The 18776-nt window shown below is 45.6% G+C and overlaps 1 protein-coding gene across 1 annotated transcript in view; it reads right to left on the reverse strand.

The window, feature by feature from the left end:
- The window catches only part of SLC28A1 (solute carrier family 28 member 1), a 200717-nt gene that overhangs the window by 55251 nt on the left and 126690 nt on the right, over window positions 1-18776 (reverse strand). The gene's annotated exons all lie outside the window — the stretch shown is intronic.

Genomic DNA, 18776 nt, shown 5'->3' on the forward strand with positions numbered 1-18776 from the left:
CCGAAGGCATATCCAGAGTTCCCTTTGCAGGTGGAAATCAGTGCCTGCCAACTAGCGCCTGTGTGTTGTAGTCCTCCCCTGCTGAGCATTCGGGATAGTCCTCACAACTTTCGTATTCGTTCGTTCTCTCTCTCTCCGTCCCCCAAGTTTATCTGGATAGGACGCACCCGTTTGACAGGAAGGCTCGGAGCTATTCTGGGACCCTAGAGATGCCCCTCTCCATGTTTGCCCCCTATGTCAGCTTAGGTGATGTAAGGTAGACAGCCAACCTATCATCAACTGTCCTGCCGCTGTTTGAAGTGATGCTTGAAGTCTGTTACTTCATCGGCGTTCCGGCCACCGGCTACATGCCTTAGTAGGATGTTGCCAATCTCGGGGCACGACTCCTACTGGTTTATCTCCTTGTGCTGTGTTTTCGTTTCTCACTTCTCCACAATATCCTTTGCTTCGTGTCCTTCCTTAGGATGCCGCCGCAAGGTAGTGCAGGCGCGGCTCCGTAACGATCTGTCCTTTCTGCTAGGCACCCACCAGGAACCCACCCCTGACAGGTCCTCCCTGGAGCTCTCCCAGGCTGCGTTCTGTCTAACTTCCTATCCAACCCCCAGTTTTACCAAAGTGTGTGGAGTGGCCTAATACATAGTGCCTTTTGCTCCCCCTAGTGGCCGGAGTGTGAAGTGTAATGTGTGACTGTGATACCTGGTCAGGTGAACTCCTTTAGTGCAATCAGACATAACATCACTCCCCTTAGTGGCAGAGCAACATTACTGCAATGACCAGGACTCTGGGGTGCTGCACTCCCCCCAGGTTAAATCCAGTACTCCCAGACAGGGAAAAGAAGAACAACAATACATGTTAGAAAAAGACATAAAATTTTGAAATGCTATGAATAGGTAAATATAACAATGCTTTTCTTTAAGGGAGGTGAGGTCACTTGAACGTTACAAACAGAAACATATTGAAACATTTTAAATAACATCCTAAATTACTGACTATTAATAATTTCCTTTACCCAGCCGGGTATTCTACTAAGTGCAAATCTTTGAACAATAATTTAACTTTTCCTTTAAGGGCGTATAGGCTGAACCCACTAAAGGCTCACTACAAAACACTATGGTACAAAGTTAACATTTTCTTTCCTTCTTCGACTTCACATATGCAGGACCACCTAGCTACTTGTCTGGGCCTACTGTATCCCTTCTTCTAGGTTCACAGCAACCATCTCTTTATGGTTTTCAGGAGGACTCACTAACCCCTACGGGTTCACTTACTAGCTCTCTAGCTACATGTAAACATTTTTACTATCTTACTACTTAAGGCAACATTATCAAAGTGCAACAAATAAACATTCCCTTTAAGAGGAAAAATCAGTCTTCTCTGGGATAATGCCAACAATCAACAAGTCACTAATCAACTTTAAGACAAGAGAAACTTTCACGTCGTCATCCGGAATAGTTTCTTCGCAAAGTCTTCTTTCCTTGGAAAACCAGTAGGGAGCACCTTTAAGAAGGTGCAAACAATTTACAAAACCAGTTTGTGAATCATTCACCATCCATGATTCGGCAGTCTCTTGAAACAATGATAAACTTGTGCAAAAACATAAAACAATAGGGATCCCGGGTCAACAAAGGGATCCCTTTAAGAGTTAACCCTAGACGGGTTTAAGGAGCAAAAGAGCAGGAAACAACCAGTTAACTATTTACATCTTTCGGTTCTCTGAGGTTTAGTACTGTAACTCAGGGGGTAGCTCCGGTGGAGGTAGCCAAGCTGGACACTGGCGGCTACCAGGTGCTACGTAAGGGGCTCCCTCACTCCACACAGGGGTCTGTGTACCCACAGTTCTTTGTTTAGGAGCAGCTGGAGCACCGGTTGTCACGGCAGTCAACTCCTTAGCAACTACGGTAGTAGTAGTGGTGACAGTGCAGGTGGTGGTCTTGACAATTGTACCTGTCGGGGCCATCACGGTGGTTGTTGTGACCGCAGAGGTCTGGCCACACGGGGACACTGTCTCAACGGGAGACGGTTGAGCTGGCGCCTTGGCCTGGTGCACTACCGGATCTCTCTTCTTATTCACATCCAAGGCAAACCAGCCCTTCTCCCCAAAGTGTCTGGTATACGTGACGATGTCTCCCCGGTAAAGATCTCGGTCGGGGTGTCCCTCCAGGAGATGCAACTCTACGTCCTGGCGGTTGACAAACACCTCCGCGTACAGCCTGGGCTCCTTAATAAAGCCCCAACCTCCACGGAGTTGGAAGGTTATGACTTGGCCCAACTTCCGTGGGGCCAGGTGCGTGCTGCAGTCCTTGCGGGCCTTGGCCTCGACCGCCAGGTCTCTCCGGTCATAGGCCTGATGCTGGGCCTGGTATTCGGCCTCCTTCTCTTCCCACTTCCGGGCAAGTTGGGCCTGATATCTTTCCCAGCTGAGGACCTCCACTTTCTCTCCTTCCTGCCCTCCGGGCCTGGGGAACCCCATGAAATCTGGCCTGGGGTTTACCCAGTGGCATAAAGTCCGCTCGGCGTAGACTTCACCCGACAGGGTAGTGGGCGCAATTGGGGCCTTGAGGAACTGCTCCATACCCGTGGCTTGGTCCCAGGGGTCGAGGCGCTGGAGGCGGTGAGTGCCATGGGGTGGTGGCGCTGTGACCGGGCCCACCAACAGGTCCTCCATCACCGGGGCAGGGGCAGTGCACTCACCCGTCACCACGATGTCCTGGGGGTTGGCTGGTTCTGCTGACGGTGAGCGCCGAAACGGGGTCAGCAGGGGTTTCGGTGGTGGCACAGGGGGCGGCACCAGCGTTGATGGATCTTTCGCAGGTGCTCCTTGCGACGAGGACTTGGTCTCCACCTGCAGCTGCAGGAGTTGATCGATCAGCTCCTCCATCCCAAGCTGCAGGGAATCAGTATCAGCAGTGAAGGCTCTGCCACGGTGCTCCTCCGGGTAGCTGGGGAAGTCTCCGGCTTCGACTCCACACTCCGGCTCCGGGTAACTTGTTATGGCGTCCTCCACATGGCTGCTGTCTTCTTTGTCCTTTTCCCGCTCTCTCCTCCGTGAGCGGTTTCGTTTCTTTGGTCTCTGCCCCCATTGAGAATCAGGAGGCGGATCTCGGCTGCTGACGGACACGTCCTCAAGGTGCAGAAATATTTAGACTGGGCGGCCATTACTTTTCGCGCTTCTCAGTTCGCTCACGCCCACAACTCCATGCCCTTCGTCTTCTCCTGCACTCCTCGTGGCGCTATAATGGCGGCAGTTTTTTTGGCGGGAATCTTGGCGGCAAATAGCAATACACAGTCTTTGCAATAAATCACAGTTCAAGCACAATTCAATCACAGTTCCAAGGACACATGACCTGATTCTTCAGGCTTAAGTACATCCTGTTCGCTACGCCAAGTTGGAGCGTCCCCAGACGCAGGGCCGCGGGGTACTCGATACCGATCCTCTCTGTCTCGGTGCTGGGGTTGTCACGGTGGCTGGACCCGGTCCGTGACCCTGCTAAGGGGCGTCCAATAAAAGGGTGATGAAAGTTTGTCAAGGGTTCGTGACGCCACCTGTGGTGTTCGGTCATGGTGACCGACGCTGCTTAGGGGTCCACTGGGGTGATGGAATGGCAGCTAGATGGTATACCTTCCCACAGGTGAAGTATGTCCCCAGGGCTTCCCAATGTGTAGGTGGCGATGATGTGAGGTGCAGTTAATAACGAGGACGCAGGGTTGCAGTCTCTTTACCTTTTTACTGAAGACTTCGGGATCCGCAATCCAGAGCACTGCTAACAGGGCTGGCTGAGTCTGGCCGGTCCAAAGGCACATCCAGAGTTCCCTTTGCAGGTGGAAATCAGTGCCTATCAACTAGCGCCTGTGTGTTGTAGTCCTCCCCTGCTGAGCATTCGGGATAGTCCTCACAACTTTCGTATTCATTCGTTCTCTCTCTCTCCGTCCCCCAAGTTTATCTGGATAGGACGCACCCGTTTGACAGGAAGGCTCGGAGCTATTCTGGGACCCAAGAGTCGCCCCTCTCCAAATTTGCCCCCTATGTCTGCTTAGGTGATATAGGGTAGACAGCCAACCTATCATCAACTGTCCTGCCGCTGTTTGAAGTAATGCTTGAAGTCTGTTACTTCCTCGGCGTTCCGGCCACGGGCTACGCACCTCAGTAGGATGTTGCCGATCTTGGGGCACGACTCCTACTGGTTTATCTCCTTGTGCTGCGATTTCATTTCTCACTTCTCCACAATATCCTTCGCTTCGTGTCCTTCCTTAGGATGCCGCTGCAAGGTAGTGCAGGCGTGGCTCCATAACGATCTGTCCTTTCTGCTAGGCACCTGCCAGGAACCCACCCCTGACAGGTCCTCCCTGGAGCTCTCCCAGGCTGCGTTCTGTCTAACTTCCTATCCAACCCTCAGTTTTACCAAAGTGTGAGGAGTGGCCTAATACATAGTGCCTTTTGCTCCCCCTGGTGGCCGGAGTGTGAAGTGTAATGTGTGACTGTGATACCTGGTCAGGTGAACTCCTTTAGTGCAATCAGACATAACATCACTCCCCTTAGTGGCAGAGCAACATTACTGCAACGACCAGGACTCTGGGGCGCTGCACCTACATTCTTTAGTTTTAACATTTTATAGTTATCTACTATATAATAGTCTAATTCTGTCTGTTTGTCTGTAACATAAATCCCGCATCGCTGATTGGTTGCGCCAGCCGCCCGTGACCAATCAGCGACAGGCGCGGGTTTTAACCCCCACTCACAGCGCAACGTAGTTCACTCACGTTTACTGAACAAGTTCTGTCAGTCACAGTGTGATGTAGTTCACTCACGTTTACTGATCAAGTTCTGTCAGTCAGAGTGTGATGTAGTTCAGTCACGTTTACTGAACAAGTTCTGTCAGTCACAGTGTGATGTAGTTCACTCACATTTACTGAACAAGTTCTGTTTGTCACAGTGCCACGTAGTTCAGTCATGTTTACTGAATTAGTTCTATCAGTCACAGTGCCATGTAGTTCAGTCACCTTTACTGAACAAGTTCTATCAGTCACAGTGTGATGTAGTTCACTCACGTTTACTGAACAAGTTCTGTTTGTCACAGTGCCACGTAGTTCAGTCATGTTTACTGAATGAGTTCTATCAGTCACAGTGCCACGTAGTTCAGTCACGTTTACTGAACAAGTTCTGTCAGTCACAGTGTGATGTAGTTCACTCACATTTACTGATCAAGTTCTGTCAGTCACAGTGTGATGTAGTTCACTCACGTTTACTGAACAAGTTCTGTCAGTCACAGTGTGATGTAGTTCACTCACATTTACTGAACAGGTTCTGTTTGTCACAGTGCCACGTAGTTCAGTCACGTTTACTGAACAAGTTCTGTCAGTCACAGTGCCACGTAGTTCAGTCACGTTTACTGAATGAGTTCTGCCAGTCACAGTGCCACGTAGTTCAGTCACGTTTACTGAACAAGTTCTGTCAGTCACAGTGCCACATAGTTCACTCACGTTTACTTCATAAATAAACTACATACATAGTCTAGAATACCTGATGCGTTAGAATCGGTCCACCATCTAGTACAGTATATAATGAGAAAAAGGATATAAAAAAGTGAAAATTTGACTTTATTCCTTCATTCTTAAGCTGTAGTAACATTATGCAGTCTTTCTCAAATGTTTAAGGTAGAAATGGTCGAATCTGCAAAGATTTGAAATTTGCCAAATCATGTGGATTTTACAAGGAAATTAAATTTGCATCAGAGTTATTTGCTGCAAATTGAATTTCCTTATTATGCTCTGCAGTCTCTCCAGACCTCAGAGCATAAGAAATAGGATGTGAATACAAAAATTCTCACCTCACTGCTCCCTGACCTTTCATCCCTGAAGCCCGTTGTCGAGTCAGGTACACCTCTTCTTCTCACCTACAGTGCCCATATGTATCTTCTTCCAATGCTCCAATCTGGCCAGGGCTTTCGGCTTGACCACACCTCAGACTTCACTTGACGGTGGGCCATCGTTCACATGTTGGGACGTCATGATGTTACGACGTGACTCAGCAAAGGCATAGTCAGCAATTCTGGGCATGCATGTCGATCACAGCGTGCACAGCAATAGCATGACGCACAGTGATACCAGAGGCCTGGTTGAGCTGGAAGCTCTGGCCCAGAGTGAAGCAGGTGAAAGAAGATGTGTGAGACTCAGGAAGGCACAGAGAAGGGGCGCGGAGGATCAGATGGCATGCAGTAGGTCGGCAGGACAAGTAAGTGGTGAGGTGAGTATTATTACTAACTTTTAGCTTTTTGCTGTCTCTCTTTGGTTCAGCAAAATGGTAGCCACACAGGCCTATATATTGCTGGATTTGCGCATATAGAAAAAACCAAAGACAAAAACATAATGATTAAATACGATACAGTAAATAAATAAATAGCATAGTGGACGAAAATAATATACGGTATTTAGCTAACATGCTTTTTGATAAAAAAAAAAGGCAAAAACCATCCCATCTCTTCACGGTGACCATAATTGGGACAGTCCTAACTCTAATATTAGAAACCTTACCGCTTGTCAAGTGACAAGGGCTGAGATGGACCGAGCCCAACTAGTGGACACACAGACATGAGAGACCACATCAATATAATGCCCAGCTTATAGAATTGGAGAACATACATTTTTGGAAAATTTAATTACACCCGAATAAATTCGCTCGTATATAATTTAGGGCCATTGGTATGCCCTCAATTTCTGATTAAAAAAAAGCTGTTTATCATATCTGCTTCAAGGTCTGTTTGCTAGCCAAGTTCAGAGTCTATGATCTCTTGTCTCCTTCACTTTTCTACTAGACATGCAACTGTATTCTTACCCTAAACAGCGATAACATTATCACGAGATCAAAGGCCCATATATATGGATCGACCAGCGGCACCATATGATCATCGATCGGTAAACCTTTACTGCTAAGCGGTTATTTACATGCCTGTTTACACAGTCATACCAAAACAAACGATATACACGCAGTACACATAGGCTGTCATGGTGCCATGCATGTGCAAGTCCTATTCACACAGGACAATGCACGGCCGAAAACATTGAATTTTTAAGCTGTGCAATAGATCATTTCACCCAATGAATGAGCGTTTTTAAGAATGCTTGTTCATGATTAATTTTCAGTGTAAATGTGTCTTCGCATACAATTTAGGTGAAATAAGTGGAAACAATTATCTGTTTTCACTACCCTAAACATATATATCTTTATACTGTGACTAGAGACAAACATTTCAGAAGATATTCATGTATAGCAGCAGTAATAAAAATATCTTGGAAAAAGACATTTAAAAGGGAATGATTGATTAGAGAATGACCCATTGTTTAAATCAGGTTTTTATGCTCCATGCATTTTTTTTTTATATATAGTTATAACTTTTTTTATATATATATATCACTACATTCAAAGAAAATCTTGCAATTTTTATAAAGGTCACTCACAAGACTAATACTTCCTGTTCTTTCCACAGGCATTAGCAGCAACATACTGACTCAGACCCTATTTGTCTGTATAGACGCATTATCTGAGAAAGGTCAATCTGGACAAAGGTCTTTGGAGCGAGAAAGAAGGAATTCAAAATGGTGCATCTATTGCTATCTAATGTATATAGAGGTGATTGAAATCCTGTCTGTGATAATGAGACTGTTGTAATTTTTTCTCTGCAAAAAAACAAGTAGGAGTCTAGTTTTAGGAGAATAAATGGCAAAGTGGTCATTGTGAAAAGCACATTTTTTTAATAGAGAAAGTGATCTGGAAAATTAAAAAAAAAAAACTTTAGCAATATTTAAAAACATACATTTAACATAAGACCTGATTTATACAATAGGTCATTTACTGATGACACACTCCACTTAACATGCACCACATGCAAATTACTCTCAAAGTGCCTCTCAAGTATTTTTTTCAGCAAGTAAGTGTCCTTCAATCTTAGCAGCAATTCATGACACGGGATGCATCAGAGAAGAAATGTTAGCCTAGATTGAAGGTTTTACCACTGAAAAGAAAACCTAGAGGCAATTTTGAGTAATTTACATATGGTGTAGGATTTCATTTTTTAACCCCTTTCCAATATCCGGCGTAATAGTATGCCGATGTCGGACTCCCTCTCTTTGATGTGAGCTCCGGCGGTGAGTCCACATCTTTCCTGGCACATACCAGCTGTTTTGAACAGCTGACATGTGCCCGGAATAGCCGTGAATGGAATCACAATCCACCCGCGGCCATTAACCCCTTAAACGCCGCTGTCAAACGCTGACAGCGGCATTTAACAAGTGCTTCCGGCAATTGCACTGGAAATAGACACATCGGTCATTTCTAGCAAATTGTGTTAGTTGGCCAAAAAGATGATGGTAACAAAGGTGTAAGAATTAATTCCCACCCATAAAAAGGAAATTGAAGTGTATGGAAAATTTTACCCCCAATTTAAAGTCATTAACTTAATATGGCTATAGCCAGCAAACATACACTGGCTTTCAAACAGTAATTTAGTGTAGTAGTAGTAATACTACTTTAGAAAGTGTAATGGTCTATGGATGACATAAAAAAAACATGCACAATCAGACGATCAATCCTGTATTCAGGTAGTGCACAAAAGTCAGCATCAGATTTCTTGGCGTAATCTGTTGGTGCAATTGACAGATTATCAGTAGCAACAACAACAATTTCTGTATAGTCTAAATGAATGTCAATGACAAACAACCAAAGGAGTCTAGTAGGGGAAACACAGTATTAGGGTTCACTGACACTTGCATATAAAAAAATCGGTCAAACTCTCATCCAGATAAGTAGAACAATTTTTTCTCACTTGTCATCCATATGCTGTCCGTAAGTAATCCGTTTTTTTTTTCTCAGCAGCTATAAGGCTATGTGCACATGTTGCGGATTTTGATGAGTATGCGCAGTGTTCTTGGAAGGCTGGAATTGCATTAAATCTGCAGTGTAGTGCGCAAGCAATGTTAGTCAATGGGAAATCCAGAATTGGTGTGCAGATGCTGCGGAAAAATCTGTGTGGATTCGCAGCGTTTTATTTTCCGCAGCAGGTCAATTCTTTTTCAGATCTGCAGTGTTTTTGTACCCATTGACTTCCATTGAGTCAGTCAAATTCACAGCAAAACCGCAGGTGTAAAAAGATTTGCGGATTTACTGCAAAGTTGTGTGCGAAAAACTGCAGAAATTCAGGAGGAAGAGTGTGTGGGTGGAGACTGTGTGTGGAGAAGATGTGCGTGTCTGGGTGCGGGTATCTGTGTATGTGTCTGTGGGGGTCTGTGGGTTTGTGCACTGCTGTGTGTGTGCGGGTGTCTGTGTGTAGGCAGGCATCGTCCAATGAGACTTCTAGTCCCATCTGGCTATGTCTGCTGTCACATAGAACAGTGACAGCATTAGCCGATGATGGGATAGTAGTCCCATCATCCAGCTACTGTGTTCAAGTGTAAAAAAAAACACATATACACATACAGTACATACTCACCAAACAGCTAATCCTCAATCGCCTGCAAAAAAATAAAATAATTAACCAACAGTATACTCCCTGTTCCACCATAGTCCATTTAATAACGAGTGTCCCACGACGATCTCCCGTGTAAAGCGGTCACATCAAGGGCTCTGGTGTGCAGTGACAGGAGGTATCCTCCCACAGTGGATAACTCTGTCATCTAGAGGTCGCCGGAGTTCGTCCGGTCACTTGCGGCACCGATGCGTGAGAAAATACCCACGCAGCATAAGTGCTGTAAAGTGAGAGCATGAACACCAATGATACACTGCGGGAGTATTATCTCCAATCAGTGTATCATAGGAGGCCCTGTAGAGCGGTCACATCTCCCAATGTAAGTAGAGGAGCTGCGGAGACACCATCACGTGTTTCTCAACGCAGGCAGTGAATAGCCAGGCCTTTCCCCGGGAAGAAACAACCAAGGGAAGGGCAGCATCTAATAAAGGAAAACATCCAATAAAGGAAAACCACCTATGCCAAGCATGGTATCCATCCACAGACAGCTGTTTCGGGGTTTTTGCCCCTCATCAGTGTGGAGTAGGAAACTGGCTATCAGGAGCAGTGCCTAGTAGAAAGTCTATAAAGGCACGGATGATTGACCTCGTGGAGACCAAAACATCCAACACCGCAGAGACACCATCACGTGTTTCTCAACGCAGTGATTCAGAACACTGCCCCCAAATATGCAAATGCAAGTAGAGGAGCTGCGGAGACACCATCACGTGTTTCTCAACGCAGGCAGTGAATAGCCAGGCCTTTCCCCGGGAAGGAACAACCAAGGGAAGGGCAGCATCCAATAAAGGAAAACATCCAATAAAGGAAAACATGCAATAAAGGAAAACCACCTATGCCAAGCATGGTATCCATCCACAGACAGCTGTTTCGGGGTTTTTGCCCCTCATCAGTGTTTCCTACTCCACACTGATGAGGGGCAAAAACCCCGAAACAGCTGTCTGTGGATGGATACCATGCTTGGCATAGGTGGTTTTCCTTTATTGGATGTTTTCCTTTATTGGATGCTGCCCTTCCCTTGGTTGTTCCTTCCCGGGGAAAGGCCTGGCTATTCACTGCCTGCGTTGAGAAACACGTGATGGTGTCTCCGCAGCTCCTCTACTTGCATTTGCATATTTGGGGGCAGTGTTCTGGATCATTGCGTTGAGAAACACGTGATGGTGTCTCCGCGGTGTTGGATGTTTTGGTCTCCACGAGGTCAATCATCCGTGCCTTTATAGACTTTCTACTAGGCACTGTGTTATGCTGTGCTATCAGGCAACACAGTGTGCAGTAATCAGCGCACATACAGTGATATGGCAATAACCCAAAAACAATAGAACAAGCTCTGAGACGTGGAATCTCTGCAGACTGCAATACCTGAACCTATCCTCACACAACTAAAAGCAGCAGTGGATTGCGCCTAACACTACCTATGCAACTCGGCACTGCCTGAGGAGCTGACTAGCCTGAAGATAGAAATACAAGCCTGACTTGCCTCAGAGAAATACCCCAAAGGAATAGGCAGCCCCCCACATATAATGACTGTTAGCAAGATGAAAAGACAAAACGTAGGAATGAAATAGATTCAGCAAAGTGAGGCCCGATATTCTAGACAGAGCGAGGATAGCAAAGAGAACTATGCAGTCTACAAAAAACCCTAAAGCAGAACCACGCAAAGGGGGGCAAAAAGACCCACCGTGCCGAACTAACGGCACGGCGGTGCACCCTTTGCGTCTCAGAGCTTCCAGCAAAAGAGAATAGCACAGCTGGACAGAAAAAACGGAAACAATAACAAAGTAACACTTATCTAGCAGAGCAGCAGGCCACAGGAAAGATGCAGTAGCTCAGATCCAACACTGGAACATTGACAAGGAGCCAGGAAGACAGACTCAGGTGGAGTTAAATAGCAAGGCAGCCAACGAGCTCACCAAAACACCTGAGGGAGGAAGCCCAGAGGCTGCAATACCACTTGTGACCACAGGAGTGAATTCAGCCACAGAATTCACAACAGTACCCCCCCCTTGAGGAGGGGTCACTGAACCCTCACCAGAACCCCCAGGCCGACCAGGATGAGCCACATGAAAGGCACGAACAAGATCTGGGGCATGGACATCAGAGGCAAAAACCCAGGAATTATCCTCCTGAGCATAACCCTTCCATTTGACCAGATACTGGAGTTTCCGTCTAGAGACACGAGAATCCAAAATTTTCTCCACAATATACTCCAATTCCCCCTCCACCAAAACAGGGGCAGGAGGCTCCACAGATGGAACCATAGGCGCCACGTATCTTCTCAACAACGACCTATGGAATACATTATGTATGGAAAAGGAGTCTGGGAGGGTCAGACGAAAAGACACCGGATTGAGAATCTCAGAAATCCTATACGGACCAATAAAACGAGGTTTAAATTTAGGAGAGGAAACCTTCATAGGAATATGACGAGAAGATAACCAAACCAGATCCCCAACACGAAGTCGGGGACCCACACGGCGTCTACGATTAGCGAAAAGCTGAGCCTTCTCCTGGGACAAGGTCAAATTGTCCACTACCTGAGTCCAGATCTGCTGCAACCTGTCCACCACAGAATCCACACCAGGACAGTCCGAAGACTCAACCTGTCCTGAAGAAAAACGAGGATGGAACCCAGAATTGCAGAAAAATGGAGAGACCAAGGTAGCCGAGCTGGCCCGATTATTAAGGGCGAACTCAGCCAACGGCAAAAATGACACCCAATCATCCTGGTCAGCAGAAACAAAACATCTCAGATATGTTTCCAAGGTCTGATTGGTTCGTTCGGTCTGGCCATTAGTCTGAGGATGGAAGGCCGAGGAAAAAGATAGGTCAATGCCCATCCTACCACAAAAGGCTCGCCAGAACCTCGAGACAAACTGGGAACCTCTGTCAGAAACAATATTCTCAGGAATGCCATGCAAACGAACCACATGCTGGAAGAACAAAGGCACCAAATCAGAGGAGGAAGGCAATTTAACCAAGGGCACCAGATGGACCATTTTAGAAAAGCGATCACAGACCACCCAAATGACCGACATCTTTTGAGAAACGGGAAGGTCAGAAATGAAATCCATCGAAATATGTGTCCAAGGCCTCTTCGGGACCGGCAAGGGCAAAAGCAACCCACTGGCACGTGAACAGCAGGGCTTAGCCCTAGCACAAATCCCACAGGACTGCACAAAAGCACGCACATCCCGTGACAGAGATGGCCACCAGAAGGATCTAGCCACTAACTCTCTGGTACCAAAGATTCCTGGATGACCAGCCAGCACCGAACAATGAAGTTCAGAGATAACTTTACTAGTCCACCTATCAGGGACGAACAGTTTCTCGGCCGGACAATGATCAGGTTTATTAGCCTGAAATTTCTGCAACACTCTCCGCAAATCAGGAGAGATGGCAGACACAATGACTCCTTCCTTGAGGATACTCGCCGGCTCAGATAACCCCGGAGAGTCGGGCACAAAACTCCTAGACAGAGCATCCGCCTTCACATTTTTAGAGCCCGGAAGGTACGAAATCACAAAATCAAAACGAGCAAAAAATAACGACCAACGGGCCTGTCTAGGATTCAAGCGCTTGGCAGACTCGAGATAAGTAAGATTCTTATGATCAGTCAATACCACCACGCGATGCTTAGCTCCCTCAAGCCAATGACGCCACTCCTCGAATGCCCACTTCATGGCCAGCAACTCTCGGTTGCCCACATCATAATTACGCTCAGCAGCAGAAAATTTCCTGGAAAAGAAAGCACATGGTTTCTACACTGAGCAACCAGAACCTCTCTGTGACAAAACCGCCCCTGCTCCAATCTCAGAAGCATCAACCTCGACCTGGAACGGAAGAGAAAAATCTGGTTGACACAACACAGGGGCACAGCAAAAACGACGCTTCAACTCCTGAAAAGCTTCCACGGCAGCAGAAGACCAATTAACCAAATCAGCACCCTTCTTGGTCAAATCGGTCAATGGTCTGGCAATGCTAGAAAAATTACAGATGAAGCGACGATAAAAATTAGCAAAGCCCAGGAATTTCTGCAGACTTTTCAGAGATGTCGGCTGAGTCCAATCCTGGATGGCCTGGACCTTAACCGGATCCATCTCGATAGTAGAAGGGGAAAAGATGAACCCCAAAAATGAAACTTTCTGCACACCGAAGAGACACTTTGATCCCTTCACGAACAAGGAATTAGCATGCAGTACCTGGAAAACCATTCTGACTTGCTTCACATGAGACTCCCAATCATCAGAGAAGATCAAAATGTCATCCAAGTAAACAATCAGGAATTTATCCAGATACTCACAGAAAATGTCATGCATAAAAGACTGAAAAACAGATGGAGCATTGGCAAGTCCGAACGGCATCACCAGATACTCAAAATGACCCTCGGGCGTATTAAATGCCGTTTTCCATTCATCTCCCTGCCTGATTCTCACCAGATTATACGCACCACGAAGATCAATCTTAGTAAACCAACTAGCCCCCTTAATCCGAGCAAACAAGTCAGATATCAATGGCAAGGGATACTGAAACTTAACAGTGATCTTATTAAGAAGGCGGTAATCAATACACGGTCTTAGCGAACCATCCTTTTTGGCTACAAAAAAGAACCCTGCTCCCAATGGTGATGACGATGGGCGAATATGTCCCTTCTCCAGGGATTCTTTCACATAACTGCGCATAGCGGTGTGTTCAGGCACGGACAAATTAAATAAACGACCCTTAGGGAATTTACTACCAGGAATCAAATTGATAGCACAATCACAATTCCTATGCGGAGGTAGGGCATCAGACTTGGGCTCTTCAAATACATCCTGAAAGTCAGACAAGAACTCTGGGATGTCAGAAGGAATGGATGACGAAATAGACAAAAATGGAACATCACCATGTACTCCCTGACAACCCCAGCTGGTTACCGACATAGAGTTCCAATCTAATACTGGATTATGGGTTTGTAGCCATGGCAACCCCAACACGACCACATCATGCAGATTATGCAGTACCAGAAAGCGAATAACTTCCTGATGTGCAGGAGCCATGCACATGGTCAGCTGGGCCCAGTACTGAGGCTTATTCTTGGCCAAAGGTGTAGCATCAATTCCTCTCAACGGAATAGGACACCGCAAAGGCTCCAAGAAAAATCCACAACGTTTAGCATAATCCAAATCCATCAGATTCAGGGCAGCGCCTGAATCCACAAACGCCATGACAGAATACGATGACAAAGAGCATATCAAGGTAATGGACAGAAGGAATTTGGACTGTACAGTACCAATGACGGCAGAGCTATCGAACCGCCTAGTGCGCTTAGGACAATTAGAAATAGCATGAGTGGAATCACCACAGTAGAAACACAGCCTGTTCAGACATCTGTGTTCTTGCCGTTCAACTTTAGTCATAGTCCTGTCGCACTGCATAGGCTCAGGTTTACTCTCAGACAATACCGCCAGATGGTGCACAGATTTACGCTCGCGCAAGCGACGACCGATCTGAATGGCCAAGGACATAGACTCATTCAAACCAGCAGGCATAGGAAATCCCACCATGACATCCTTAAGAGCTTCAGAGAGACCCTTTCTGAACCAAGCCGCCAGTGCAGATTCATTCCACAGAGTGAGTACTGACCACTTCCTAAATTTCTGACAATATACTTCTACATCATCCTGACCCTGGCATAAAGCCAGCAAATTTTTCTCAGCCTGATCCACTGAATTAGGCTCATCGTAAAGCAATCCAAGCGCCTGGAAAAACGCATCAACATTACTCAATGCAGGGTCTCCTGGCGCAAGAGAAAACGCCCAGTCCTGTGGGTCGCCGCGCAAAAAAGAAATAATAATCAAAACCTGTTGAATAGGATTACCAGAAGAATGAGGTTTCAAGGCCAGAAATAGCTTACAATTATTTTTGAAGCTCAGGAACTTAGTTCTGTCACCAAAAAACAAATCAGGAATAGGAATTCTTGGTTCTAGCATAGATTTCTGATCAATTGTATCTTGAATCTTTTGTACATTTATAACGAGATTATCCATTGAGGAGCACAGAGCCTGAATATCCATGTCCACAGCTGTGTCCTGAAGCACTCTAATGTCTAGGGGAAAAAAAAACAAAAAAAAAACTGAAGACAGAGCTGAGGAAAAAATAATGATGTCAGGACTTCTTTTTTCCCTCTATTGAGAATCATTGGTTTGGCTCCTTGTACTGTTATGCTGTGCTATCAGGCAACACAGTGTGCAGTAATCAGCGCACATACAGTGATATGGCAATAACCCAAAAACAATAGAACAAGCTCTGAGACGTGGAATCTCTGCAGACTGCAATACCTGAACCTATCCTCACACAACTAAAAGCAGCAGTGGATTGCGCCTAACACTACCTATGCAACTCGGCACTGCCTGAGGAGCTGACTAGCCTGAAGATAGAAATACAAGCCTGACTTGCCTCAGAGAAATACCCCAAAGGAATAGGCAGCCCCCCACATATAATGACTGTTAGCAAGATGAAAAGACAAAACGTAGGAATGAAATAGATTCAGCAAAGTGAGGCCCGATATTCTAGACAGAGCGAGGATAGCAAAGAGAACTATGCAGTCTACAAAAAACCCTAAAGCAGAACCACGCAAAGGGGGGCAAAAAGACCCACCGTGCCGAACTAACGGCACGGCGGTGCACCCTTTGCGTCTCAGAGCTTCCAGCAAAAGAGAATAGCACAGCTGGACAGAAAAAACGGAAACAAAAACAAAGTAACACTTATCTAGCAGAGCAGCAGGCCACAGGAAAGATGCAGTAGCTCAGATCCAACACTGGAACATTGACAAGGAGCCAGGAAGACAGACTCAGGTGCAGTTAAATAGCAAGGCAGCCAACGAGCTCACCAAAACACCTGAGGGAGGAAGCCCAGAGGCTGCAATACCACTTGTGACCACAGGAGTGAATTCAGCCACAGAATTCACAACAGCACTGCTCCTGATAGCCAATTTCCTACTCCACACTGATGAGGGGCAAAAACCCCGAAACAGCTGTCTGTGGATGGATACCATGCTTGGCATAGGTGGTTTTCCTTTATTGGATGTTTTCCTTTATTGGATGCTGCCCTTCCCTTGGTTGTTCCTTCCCGGGGAAAGGCCTGGCTATTCACTGCCTGCGTTGAGAAACACGTGATGGTGTCTCCGCAGCTCCTCTACTTGCATTTGCATATTTGGGGGCAGTGTTCTGGATCACTGCGTTGAGAAACACGTGATGGTGTCTCTGCGGTGTTGGATGTTTTGGTCTCCACGAGGTCAATCATCCGTGTCTTTATAGACATCTCCCAATGTGACAGCTCTACATGGGAGGTCATCATGGGACACTCATTGTTAAATGGAATACATCGGAACAGGGAGTATTTGTGTTGGTTTGGGACTTTTACTTTTTTGCAGGAGATCGAGGGCGTCGCAGGAATTAGATGTATAATAAATATGGGAAACTCTGTGGTGTTTTATTTAATTAAAATACTATTCTGGCTGTGTCTTAATTTAACATGTAACAACTATAGGATTAGTAATGGATAGATGTCTTATTAACACCTCTCCATTACTAAGCCGGGCTTTATGTCACCGGACAATACAAAGGTGACATTAAACCCACAACTATTACCCCACTTGCCACCACTATAGGGTAAGTGGGAAGAGCAAGGCTAAGTGCTGGAATTGGCGCATCTTAGAGATGCGCCATTTCTGGGGTGGCTGAGTGCTGATGTTTTTAGCTGGGGGGCAATATCCATGGCCCCTTCCTAGGTTATTAATATTAGCCTGCAGTTTTCTGCATAGCCTTTGCTTGTTATTAATTATAGGGAAACCAGACGTCATTTTTTTCGGTTTTCCCTATTTTAATAGCCAATAAAAGCTAAATGTACGGCTGTGAGCTGATATTAATAGCCTGGGGAGCTCCATGGGCATTACCCCCTTCACAGGCTATAAACATTGGCCCCCAGTCACTGGCTTTCCCTCTGCTGGTTTTGAAAATTGCACGAGAGCCTACGCAAAAAAAATTTTCATTTTTTTTAATTAAACAAATATTCCGTTTAAGTCTGGGGTCACACTTGCATAGAAATACCTGCATCAGCACTATCCAGTCCTGAGTGCTGGCGGCAGTGCCGTGTATTGATGCAAGAGACTCGTGCGAGTTTCTTGCAAGTGTGACCCAGCCTTAGAGTATGTTTCCGCGGTTTGAAAATGCTGCGGATTGGATGTTGCGTACAGCTGCAGCGTCCAATCTGCAGCTTCCAGATGTTACAGCATATTGGAGGGAATTTTACTAAATCCCATCTTCACTATGCGTTCAAAGATGCAGGTGGCAGACCTGCGTATACGCACATGCGGTGCATCTTTATACACCGTAGCATGTCTCTTTATCTTGCAGAGATGCTCAATCTCTGTATAGGATGCGGTGATTCCACATGGTTCAATGAACACATGAGGAAAAAACGAGCATGCAAAAGCCAGCAGTGCTTTGGACAGAGCAGGTATCAGCTGTGTCCAAAGCACTGCATATACGGACCGTGGAAACATACGCTAACACAGATTTTGTGTGAGTGTGTCTTTAATTAACTCTTTCTGTACCATTTTATTATGTTCATTACTAAACATCGGGCTTAGTATTATTTATCATCTATCTATTATCTATCTATCTGTGTGTGTAAACATTATTCCTCAATGGAGTATGTAAATGAAGAGGCTGGATGGGAAATGACATCAGAATTCATTTTTTTTGTTAACCCCTTCATGACCCAGCCTATTTTGACCTTAAAGACCTTGCCGTTTTTTGCAATTCTGAACAGTGTCCCTTTATGAGGTAATAACTCAGGAACGCTTCAACGGATCCTAGCAGTTCTGAGATTGTTTTTTCGTGACATATTGGGCTTCATGTTAGTGGTAAATTTAGGTCAATAAATTCTGCGTTTATTTGTGATAAAAACGGAAATTTGGCGAAAATTTTGAAAATTTCGCAATTTTCACATTTTGAATTTTTATTCTGTTAAACCAGAGAGATATGTGACACAAATTAGTTAATAAATAACATTTCCCACATGTTTACTTTACATCAGCACAATTTTGGAAACAAAATTTTTTTTTGTTAGGAAGTTATAAGGGTTAAAATTTGACCAGCGATTTCTCATTTTTACAACGAAATTTACAAAACCATTTTTTTTAGGGACCACCTCACATTTGAAGTCAGTTTGAGGGGTCTATATGGCTGAAAATACCCAACAGTGACACCATTCTAAAAACTG

The sequence above is a fragment of the Ranitomeya imitator genome, chromosome 4, assembly GCF_032444005.1.
Source record: "Ranitomeya imitator isolate aRanImi1 chromosome 4, aRanImi1.pri, whole genome shotgun sequence".
Classification (NCBI taxonomy): domain Eukaryota; kingdom Metazoa; phylum Chordata; class Amphibia; order Anura; family Dendrobatidae; genus Ranitomeya; species Ranitomeya imitator.